The sequence below is a fragment of the Stegostoma tigrinum genome, chromosome 34, assembly GCF_030684315.1.
Source record: "Stegostoma tigrinum isolate sSteTig4 chromosome 34, sSteTig4.hap1, whole genome shotgun sequence".
In the NCBI taxonomy this organism is placed as follows: domain Eukaryota; kingdom Metazoa; phylum Chordata; class Chondrichthyes; order Orectolobiformes; family Stegostomatidae; genus Stegostoma; species Stegostoma tigrinum.
In genome coordinates this window covers 2,880,074-2,892,271 of record NC_081387.1, presented here as the reverse complement: position 1 = coordinate 2,892,271, position 12,198 = coordinate 2,880,074, and positions in this window count along the sequence as shown.

The window sequence follows — 12,198 nt, the reverse complement described above, 5'->3', positions numbered from 1 at the left end:
ATTTACCAGATCTGTCTCAAAATCTTGTTTCCTGCTCCTCTGATGCTGCCGGGCCCACTGTGTTCCTCCAGCTCCACAAGGTTCGCCCTCTGTCTCCTACACTCCAGGGAAAAAAGCTGCAGCCTATTCACCCTCTTTCTATAATCCAAACCCTCTGGTACCAGCAACATCCTTGTAAATATTTTCCACACTCCTTTCAAGTTTAACAACTTCCTATAGAAGGGTGACGAAATTTTATTTTGTGTACATTGACTAGATAATTTTGTGAGGCTTACAGAGTCATTGAGAGCACAGAAACAGATCCTTTGGTCCAACCCATCCATGCTGACCAGATATCCTAAATACGTCTAGTCCCATTTGCCAGCATTTGGCCCATATCCCTACAAACCCTCCACAGTCATCTATGCGTCCAGATGGGTTTTAAATGTTGTAATTGTATCATCCTCCATCACTTCTTCTGGCAGCTCATCTCATACACACCCCACCCTCTGCACGGAAAACTTGCCCTTAAGTTCCCTTTTAAATCTTTCCCCTCTCACATTAAACCTACGCTTTCTAGTTTTGGACTTGCTAATCCCAGAGAAAAGACCTTGTCTGTTTATCCTATCCATGCCCCTTATGATTTATGAACCTCTATGAGGTCACCCCTGAGCCTCTAATGCTCCAGGTAAAATAGACCGAGTCCATTTGACCTCTACCTATAGCTCAAACCTTCCAACCCTGGCAACATCTTTGTAAATCTTTTCTGAACCCTTTCACGTGTGATAACATCCTTCCTATAACAGGCAGACCAGAATTGCATGCAGTGTTCCAAAAGTGGCCCAACCAATGTCCCTGCAGTCACAACTTGACCTCCCAACTCCTATACACAATGCACTAACCAATAAAGGCATGCACAACAAATGCCTCCTTCGCTATCCTGTCTACCTGTCACTTTCAAGGAAATAAGAACCTCTACTCCCAGGTCTCTTTGTTCAGCAATACTCCCCAGGACCTCATTGTTAAGTGTATAGGTCTAACCCTGATTTGCCTTTCCAAAATGCAGTATCTCACATTTATCTAAAATAATCTCCATCTGCCACTCCTCAGCCCATTGGCCCATCTGATCAAGATCCTGCTGTACTCTGAGGTAACCTTCTTCACTGTCCACCACAGCTCCAATTGTGTTGTCATCTGCAAACTTACTAACTACATAAATTCACATCCAAATCATTTATATAAATGACAAAAAGCAGTGGACCCAGCATCAAACCTTGTGACACACCGCTGGTCACAGGCTTCCAGGCTGAGAAGCAACCCATCACCATCACCCTCTCTCTCCTACCTTCAAGCCAGTTCTATATCAAATAGCTAGTTCTCCCTGGATTCCATGTGATCTAACCTTGCTAACCAGTCGACTATGAGGAATCTTGTCAAATGCCTCACTGAAGTCCGTCAAGGATTTTGGACTTAGATATACATTTATAGACAGCTCTCTACAATCATGCATGTGGGGTTGGATGAAAGGGTGGTTGAGGTGAGGAAGGCAACAATGATGTAAAAAATCTACAAAACAGCCTTTTGATTACTACTTAATGGACAAGGGACAAAAAAAAGATGTATTTTTCTGCATCAAACATCTACAAGATCTTGATATTTCCAGCTGGAATAGCCTAAGACTATTTACCTTTAAGAAGGATAAAAAGTGTTCAAGTCAATTTTCCTAATGAAGGCTCAAATTCTGATTAACCCTCAAAGACTGGCTTACCATGAGAAAAAGCCAAACGCTGGACAGGAGAGAAGATGAACATTACCACTTGGCACCAACACCAGGTTAGACAGGGTTGGGTAAAATATCTCCCACTGTTGTCCCAATATCCTGAAGGGTGTGTGAACATCAATCTTAGTGACATAATTCACAAACATTAAGAGCTTTAGAGGGCAGTGAGATCTTTGAGGGGAATTGGTCTGGTTAATCACTAAGGTAGTAAAAAGGTCTCATTCAGCAGTTTGAAGACAGACCCTTATCCATGGGAAGGCCAAACGTCAGCTTTATGAGTTTACTTGTAGCAGCCTCCATGAATATATATGTGAATGTGTACTCAATAAAGAAGCTTAATCACACAACACACTTGTTTGGCATTGTTCTGTATCCACAGTAAGACCAGAATCTAAAAGGGGGCATTGTTGTGTATCCACAGTAAGACCAGAATCTAAAAGGTAGATAGTCCAAGTAAAAGGGGAAATGTCTAGAATTTCCTCATTCACTTTACAATGTAGCTGTGCTCCAGTCAACATAAGTTGGGGAGAAAAGGAGCTATTTGCTCTGAGAGCCCAGAGTCTCAGGAATTCTTCATGCAACCCCAACAATGACATTAATCCATGGAATAGTCCATTTGGAGATGGACTGCACTTCATAGGACATAGAACTGTACTACACAGGAACAGGCTCTTTGGCCCAACAGTGTTGTGCTGAACATGATGCCAGGTTAAACTAATCCATTCTGCCCATGCATGGTCCATATCCCTCCATTCCTTGCTTATTCATGTGCTTATTTAAAAGCTCCTTAAATGCCCCTATCATATCTGCTTCCACCACCATCCCTGGCAGTGTGTTCCAGACACCTACCTCTCTGTGTAAAAAACTTGTCCCTTACATCTCCTTTGAATTTTCCAATATACAGTGTACAGGAGCCTTACTGTAAGATCTTCAATGTTTCAGTGAATAGGAAATACACCATGATGACAGTAAAGTAGTTTGGATAAAAGTTAAATTACAAAGGATTAATAAACTACAGACAATAAATTTGAAAATGATTTTTAAATTTGAATCAAACAGAACAATTAAAAATTTGAAAATGGCTCAAGTTTTTCCCAGAACATGAAATGAATCTTGGAAGAGTGTAAGGTGAACATATCACACCATTATTACATTTAGCTCTGATGAGCTGAGGGAAGTCTGGTCTGGAGAGACTTGCCCCCACTCTCTCATCATTCTTCAGATTAGTCATCCTCTCAGACAGGAGAGTACAAACATTCCCCATATTATTAGTCAAACATCTGTCACCTGAACAGGATCTGTCTGTAATTCACATCCCCAACTGAAACAGGGTCTGATTCTAACCCATACCCTTTCCTGACAGATGGCTCATTTTACTAATTCACGTAACTCACATCAGGGGGTACTCTCTCAGAAAACTAGAGATAGAAATTTCTTTAAAATTCTTGTGCTTTAGTCTGGCTCCCAATTCCAATGGTCAGAAATGACACAACTTTAGTAACACAGTATGGAGTTTGTTTCCTTCATACAAACGCACCAATGGTTACAGAGAGTCAGTGATCATGTGGGTCATTGCCCAATCAGTTTCCATTCTTGGAAGCCTCTCTTTCCCCATGTGAGATGGACAGTGCTTTCTAATTCTTGACTCTCTGTCCTTCGGCCTTCAACTCACCACAATGTTTCTGTCACTGTCACTCTGCTGTGGTCACTCCCTCATATCCATCTTCAACATCCCCATTTGAAAGAACACCTTGGCTCTCTTTCTTTTTTCCCTTCCTGGTCGCTCTCAGTGCTTCTCACATCCAGAAGAGAAAAGATAACCCAGAAACTCTCCGCCCAAAACCAACTGTGACTTTGTGCAAGTTATGTTGCTGTTGTACAGAGCTCTATTTAGACCCTTGTTGGAGAACTGAGTTCAGTTCTGGGCACCACTCCTCAGAAAGGATATATTAGCCTTGGAGAGAGTGCAGTGTAGATTCACCAGAATGTTCTGGGCTGAAAGGGTTAATTATGAAGATAGATTACACAGACTGAGCTTGTATTCCCCTGAATATGGAAAAGTAAGAGATGATCTAACTGATATGCTTGAAATGATTCATCAAGTTGACAGAGCAGACAGAATGCTGTCCTGTCTGTAACATCACAATTTCCAACATCATCTACATCCATCTGTTTGTCCATCTGCTGTTGAAACCCGCATCCAGGCTGCTGTGGTTTCTCGACTAGACCATTCTAATGCTATCCTGTCCACCTTTTCACCTTCTGGTTTTCAAAGACTTCATCTCCCCATCTAACTGACATACCTATCACCCCTGTGCTCACTGACCCACATTGGTTCCCAGTGCCCCATGGCCTCCAGTGTAAAATTCTCATGCTCAAGTACAAATTGCTCTATTTCCTCACCCTATCCTGATCTTTGTCACCTCTCGACCTATCTCTCACTGAGGTATCTGTGCTCCTCTAATTCTGCCCATTTCCGTCGTCACCATTGACAGCTGGGCTCCAGTCGCCCAAGCTCTATGCTCACCCATTCCCTCATTAACACCTCTGCACCTTTTTATAGTTATTATTATTCTAATTCACCATTCCCCTTCAATTACACCTCTTTGACCAAACATTTGGTCATAAGATTTCTTTATTCATTCATGGGATGAGGACATCGCTGCATTTAGGTAGCATTTATTGCCTGTCCCTAATTGCCCAAAGGACAGTTATGTGCCAACCCCTTATAGTGGGTCTGGAGGAGTCACATGTAGGTCAGACCAGGTAAGGATGGCAGATTTCCTTCCCTAACAGACATGAGTGAACCAGATGGCTCTTTCTAACAATTGACAATGGATTCATGATCACCAGTAGATTCTTAATTCCAGATATTTATTGGATTCAAATTCCACCATCTGCCATGGTGGGATTTGAAGCCGGGTCCCCAGAATATTATCTGGGTCTCTGGAAATAATACCACTAGGCCATCACCTCCCCACTTTATAAGATTATAAGACATAGGAGCAGATGAAGGCCATTCAGCCCATCTAGTCCATTCTACCATTCAGTAACTCCATGGCTGATCTGATTATCCTCACCAGAATCTTTAATTTCCTTTACTGATTAAAAACCTGTCTGACTTGAAAATGGGCCAACCCTCTGCACCTCTCTGGTTCAAGTATTGTGCAGATCCTTTATCTCCTGAGAGAACAAAATTCCTCTAATCTCTGACCTAATTAGATGGCCCCTTTCTTTGAGGTCCTGTCCTCAAGTTCTGGTTTTCTCTCAGGGGAAAACAACCTCTCCACATCTACTCTGTCAACTAGTAAGAATCTTATGTGTTTCAATAAGGTGTCCTCTCATTTTTCTAAACTCCAATAAGTACAAGCTCAGCCTATTCAAACACTCTTCAAAAGAAAATCTCACCATAACTGAGATAACAAAGTGTGGAGCTGGATGAACACAGCAGGCCAAGCAGCATCTTAGGAGCACAAACGCTGACATTTCGGGCCTAGACCCTTCATCGGAAAAGGGTCTGTTGAAGGGTCTAGGCCTGAAGCATCAGCTTTTGTGCTCCTAAGATGCTGCTTGGCCTGCTGTGTTCATCCAGCTCCATACTTTGTTATCTTGGATTTTCCAGCATCTGCAGTTCCTATTATCTCACCATAACTGGGGTCAACTGAGTGAACCTTCTCTGGACTGCATTCAATGCCAGTGTATTTTTCTCATTGAATACGGGACCAAATTATGCAAAGCATTCCAGCAGTGCTCTAACTAGTGCATTGTATAATTTTAGCAAGACCTCCCTATTTTTAAAGTCCATTCCCAATGAAATAAAGGCCACCATTCCACTTGCCTCCCTGTTACCCAGTGAACTTGGATACTAGCTTTTTGTGATTCGCCCATGAGAACATTGAAATCCCTCTGTTCTGCAGCCTTCTGCAGTCTTTCTCTATTCACCTCTTTCTGCCAGAGTGTGTAACTCCTATTTTCCCACATTATGCTTACCTACTCACAGAGCCTGTCCACATCCCTCTGCAGACTCTTTGTGTCATTCCCATGACTTGTCTTTTTTTATGTCTTCTGTGAATTTGGCAACAGTGTATTCACCAGCTTGGTCAAAGTCACCCCTCCTTCTCTGTCACGTTAATTTTTTGTCTGATTATGTCTCTATGAAACACTTTGGGATGTTTTACCATTTAAAGGTATTATATAAATGCAAGCTGCTGTTCCTGATACTATCTATGACAGAAGCCAAAATCAAGAGAAATTACATTTCCTATCTCAACTCTGTTGGGTTTTAGAACATAGAACATAGGACATACAACAGCGCAGTACAGTCCCTTCGGCCCTCGATGTTGCGCCGACCTATGAAACCAATCTGAAGCCCATTTAACCTACACTATTCCATTATCATCCATCTGTTTATCCAATGACCATTTAAATGCCCTTAAAGTTGGCAAGTCTACTACTGTTGCAGGCAGGGCATTCCACGCCCTTACTACTCTGAGTAAAGAACCCACCTCTGACATCTGTCCTATACCTATCACCCCTCAATTTAAAGCTGTGTCCCCTCATGCTAGCCATCAACATCCACCCTATCTAATCCTCTGATCATCTTGTATGTCTCTGTTAAGTCAGCTCTTAACCTTCTTCTCTCTAATGAAAACAGACTTAAGTCCCTCAGCCTTTCCTCATAAGACCTTCCCTCCAGACCAGGCAACATCCTGGTAAATATCCTCTGCACCCTTTCCAATGCTTCCACATCCTCCCTAAAATGTGGCAACCAGAACTGTACGCAATACTCCAAGTGTGGCCCCACCAGAGTTTTGTACAGCTGCAACATGACCTCATGGCTCCAAAACTCAATCCCTCTACCAATAAAATCTCACACACTGTACACCTTCTTAACAACCCTGTCAACCTGGGTGGCAACTTTCAGGGATCTATGTACATGGACAATGAGATCCCTCTGCTTATCCACACGACCAAGAATCTTACCATTAGTCCAATACTCTGTATTCCTGTTACTCCTTTCAAAGTGAATCACCTCACACTTTTCCACATTAAACTCAATTTTACACCTCTCAGCCCAGCTCTGCAGCTTATCTATGTCTCTCTGCAACTTGCAACATCTATGACAGAGGCTGAAATCAAGAGAAATTATATTTCCTATCTCAACTCTGTTGGGTTTTAGAACATAGAACATTACAGCACAGTACAGGCACTTCAGCCCTCGATGAACAATTCACAAACCCACCAACTTCAGAGTCTTCTGCAAATTTACTAACCCATCCGTATACACCCTCATCCAGTCATTTATAAAAATGACAATCAGCAGTGGCCCCAAAACAGATCCTTGTAGTACACCACTAGTAACTGAATGGTTCAGGATGACCATTTCTCATCAACCACCACCCTCTGTCTTCTTACAGCTAGCCAATTTCTGATCCAAACTGCTAAATCACCCTCAATTGCATGCCTCCGTATTTTCTGCAATAGCCTACCGTGGGGAGCCTTATCAAATGCTTTACTGAAATCCATATACACCACATCAACCGCTTTACCCTCATCCACCTGTTTTGTCAACTTCTCAAAGAACTTAATAAGGTTTGTGAGGCATGACCTACCCTTCACAAAGCCGTGTTGACTATCCCGAATCAACTTATTCCTTTCCAGATGATTATAAATCCAATCTCTTATGATCCTTTCCAACACTTTACCCACAACCGAAGGAAAGCTCACTGGTCTGTAATTACCAGCATTGTCTCTACTCCCCTTCTTGAACAAGGGGACAACATTTGCTATCCTCCAGTCTTCTGGCACTATTTCTGTAGACAATGGCAACATAAAAATCAAAGCCAAAGGCTCTGCAATCTCACCCCTAGCTTCCCAGAGAATTCTAGGATAAATCCCATCTGGTCCAGGGGACTTATCCACTTTCACACTTTCCAGAATTGCTAACACCTCCTCCTTATGAATTTCAATCCCATCTAGTCTAATAGCCTGTATCTCAGTATTCTCCTTGACAACATTGTCTCTTTCCTGTGTGAACACTGACGAAAAATATTCATTTAATGCCTCTCCTATCTCTTTGGGCTCCACGCACGACTTCCTACTACTGTCCTTGATGGGCCCTCATCTTACTCGAGTCATTATTTTAATCCTGACATACCTATAGAAAGCTTTAGGGTTTTCTTTGATCCTACCTGCCAAAGGCTTCTCATGTCCCCTCCTGGTTCTTCTTAACTTTCTCTTTAGGTCCTTCCTGGCTAACTTGTAACTCTTAAGCGCCCTAACTGAGCCTTCATGCCTCATCTTTACATAAGCCTCCTTCTTCTTCTTGACAAGAGATTCAACTTCTTTAGTAAACCATGGTTCCCTTGCTTGACCACTTCCTCCCTGCCAGACAGGTACATACTTATCAAGGACATGCAGTAGGTATTCCTTGAACAAGTTCCAAATTTCAATTGTGCCCAGCCCCTGCAGTTTCCTTCCCAATCCTACCCATCCTAAATCTTGCCTAATCGCCTCATAATTGCCTTTCCCCCAGCTACAACTCTTGCCCTGTGGTATATACTTATCCCTTTTCATCGTTAAAGTAAACGTAACTGAGTTGCGGTCACTATCACCAAAGTGCTCACCTACCTCCAATTCTCCTGGCCTGGTTCATTACCCAGTACCAAATCTAATGCGGCCTCACCTCTTGTTGGCCTATCTACATACTGTGTCAGGAAACACTCCTGCACACATTGGACAAAAACTGACCTATCTAAAGTACTCGAACTATAGCATCTCCAGTCAATATTTGGAAAGTTAAAGCCCCTATAACAACTACCCTGTTCCTTTCGCTCCTATCCAGAATCATCTTTGCAATCCTTTCCTCTACATCTCTGGACCTTTTCAGAGGCCTATAGAAAACTCCCAATAGGCCAACCTCTCCTTTCCTGTTTCTAACCTCAGCCCATACTACCTCAGTAGACTAGTCCTCATCAAACATTTTTTCTGCCACCGTAATACTGTCCTTGACTAACAATGCCACACCGCCACCTCTGCTGTGATTGTGAGACAATTCCAGAGTCTTTCCATATCTGCTGATAGAACAGTCTCACAAAACTGAAAGTCTATACTTCCTCAGCCTCAGCAATCTGTGGATTTGTAACCAAACTTTCCTGGTTTGGAAACTCTACAAACGATACCCTACGGCTGAGGTAACTTATTCTCTGAAGTGCCTTCTATTCTACTCTTGGAGAGAAATTAATCTTGCTGCTAAACTCAACAGAGGGTCTTCTGAACTGAAACGAAACTTTTTTTTTGTTTTTAAAAGCGCACATCCTCGGTTCTTCTGACCTGAAAACAAAGCCAATGGTAATCCGTGCTTAATCAATCTGTTCAAAACGCAATGTAGACATCTTTCTAATTACATCACAGGAGTCTGCGATTACCTACTCTCTGACAGAGACTTGTTTAGGTTGCCATTCCAGAAGGATTTCTGTGCTCTGTTTTAATAAAAAGAAAACTCTTCATAGAAGTAACCAACGCCACAGTTCTGAAATCCGAACTCCAAGAATTATATGAAAAAATAAACAACTTATACATTTTTCACTACAGGGTTCTAAAATAGCTAATGCACCCATTGCACGATCTGTCGTCTCTGCCAACAGTTAGGCAGGTGTTACTTAATAATATCTTTAGAGGTTTTGGTCTTGAATTGATGGTTATATAAGTCAAATAAATCCCCATCTGTTCTATCACATATATCCATATCTGTAATTAATTTTCTGCATGTGAGCAGCACTATTGCAATGGATAAAATGGAGAGGCTTTGTGCAAGCCCTGTGTGTTGGACACAGTTAGTACTGAGATCAGGTTTGTGGAATTGCCGTGGCTGATGATTAGAATTTATATGTCACCAATGAATGGGTAGAACATTTTTGAGGGCAGCCAAATTTGGACGGATGCTCCATAAGTCTTCACGGTTTGCTGACACAAACACTTTGGTAAGGGCAAAACAAGACAAGTCCAGAAATTGACACTATGGAGTAGAAAATTACTGCAGAAGCTGGGATCTGTAGTGAAAACAACCAATGCCGGAGATCACAATGGGTCAGACAACATTGCTCTGCCATTCTCACATTCTGATCATTTAAGCTGAACTGTCAACATCTCTCCTCCACCAGTATCCTGCACCTACTCCCTCATCCTCCCCCCTCAAAACTATAGCATAAATGCAATGCCCTTCACACTTCACTTCAGCTCCACTGAAGTCATCTAGACTTGAAACGTTAGCTTACTGTCTCTCCATGGATGCTGTCCAACTCGCTGTGATTCCTAGAGATTGACAAAGTTACTTGTAATTTCTTGAACTAGTTACACATTGAATATCATGTTACCTTTCAGAAAATCACATTATAATTCTGAAAGGTCTCAACCATTGAAAACTGGGGCTGAGGAGGATCCTTTGAATGATTATCTTTGAGGCAGTAAATGGGGAAGCTTTTCTGTAAGTAGTGTGGCATACCTACCTTTTCCACCAGGAAATGTACCTGTACTGTCTGATCACTCGAGATCTACCACAACAAGCTCTTGCAAAAAGGTTTTTGGTCTGTCAGGAAACAATGTTTTCAGTGGCTGTTACAACTTAATTAAATTTCAGATGTCCACCTAAACTAAACTGGAAGGAATATCAGAGATCATGAAAATAAATTGGCTTTCTCAAACATTTCCTCACCCTTGTTCTGTAATTTATTTACAATTGTTGGAAATGGAAGGGTAATGGGTGAAACAAGTGATGTGGAAGCTAGCACAAAACACTATTCATCAGGAATAAGCTTACTTTTGTGTCTTCTTAATTGAAACAGGAAAGAAATCAGTTAGTGCATTAAAAAGAATGTCCCTTGGCCCTCTGGATTGGTTCACTCTCTTTCTGTTTATACTTTTTCCTCAGTAGTCTCAAGACAGTTACTCATATTATGGACCACACCAAACCCCTTCAAAATATTCGCAAAATAGTCTAGACCCTAAGTTTTTCTTATTTTAAAGGGAAATGCAAGACATCCAGATGCAATTCGATTTGACACATTACTGGATTTAAAGCAAAACACACGTTACTCAACTACTTTAGTTAAAATGCGACAAAATAAAGAAGGAATTGGAATAATGTAATTGTATTACTTGCATTGTATCACCACACCCATTCAGCCTGCTTAGATTGTCTCAGTTTATAAAATAAAATCCCAGGGCCTCACAAGCCGTTTACTCTATTGCTCTGGAAGGTTTCTTGGTACTTCTGCCTTAAATCCTCTCTTTAAACAAAATCCTGGACAAAACACAACTCTTCAAGCCAAAGTGCTGTCACACCTCCCCCCGCCTTAATGAATGAACCATCATTATGCAACGATGGTTTCATTTTCAAAAAGCTTTGGTCCTACGCTAATAGTACACAACAAGTATACATTACATTGACTCTGAACATGCAAACATTCACTATTACAGCCTATTTCAGTCTGTTTTCTTTCTGCCACTGAACATGTCCCTCTTTCTTCATCAAAGTCAGCAATTATGTTCCATCATCCTGCCATGTTATAATTTTCAACTAAATGGCTGTAGTGAGGCTGTAGACTTGCTCGCTGAGCTGGAGTGTTTGGTTGCAACATTGCGAGGTAACATTGTCAGTGCACCCTTGGTGCGGTAGCAGCGTTCTGCCCCGTTTGTTATTTATTTGCCTCAGTTTGTTGGGGTGTTTGTATAAATAACAAGCCAGACAGAACACATTGAAGATGTTACCTATCAGGCTGATGAAATGTTTGCAACAAAACCCACTGGCTCGGCGAGCATGTCTGTTACCTCACCCACAACCCTGGTACAGATCTACTCAAAAACTTAAATGCTTGCAATAATAAGCTTCATCTAAACTGCATGGAATTTTTGTTCTTAAATTTCTCTAAAAACCTTAATGGGTTATGATCAGTATGTATAATTGTCTCAGACACATTACTGGCAATATAAATGTTGAAATGTTGTAACACTAAGCTCAAAATCTTCTTCTCAAGTGTAGAATATTTCTGTTGATGATTATTAAAGTTTCTGTAAAAATACCCAATAGGTGTTTCTATTCTCTTGTTGAGTGCAGCACCAACACCCACTTGCATTGATAGCCACCTTGAATGATTTTGCATAATTAGGTGTGGCTAACACAGGGGCAATGGTTAACACAGCTTTCATGCTGTCAAATGCCTTTGGACAATCCTCTGTCCACTAGAATCTTCTGCACTTATTCAGTAAGTGAGTCAGTGGAGCAAACAGGCTGCTAAAATTCAGTGTGAACTTCCAATTACAAAAAAAAAGCACTCAATCCCAGGAATTGTAGTATGGCCCTATTCATTGATAGTATGGGAAATTACACAATAACCTTTGTTTCACATCCCCTGGGGCCACCTATCCATCTCCAATGACAT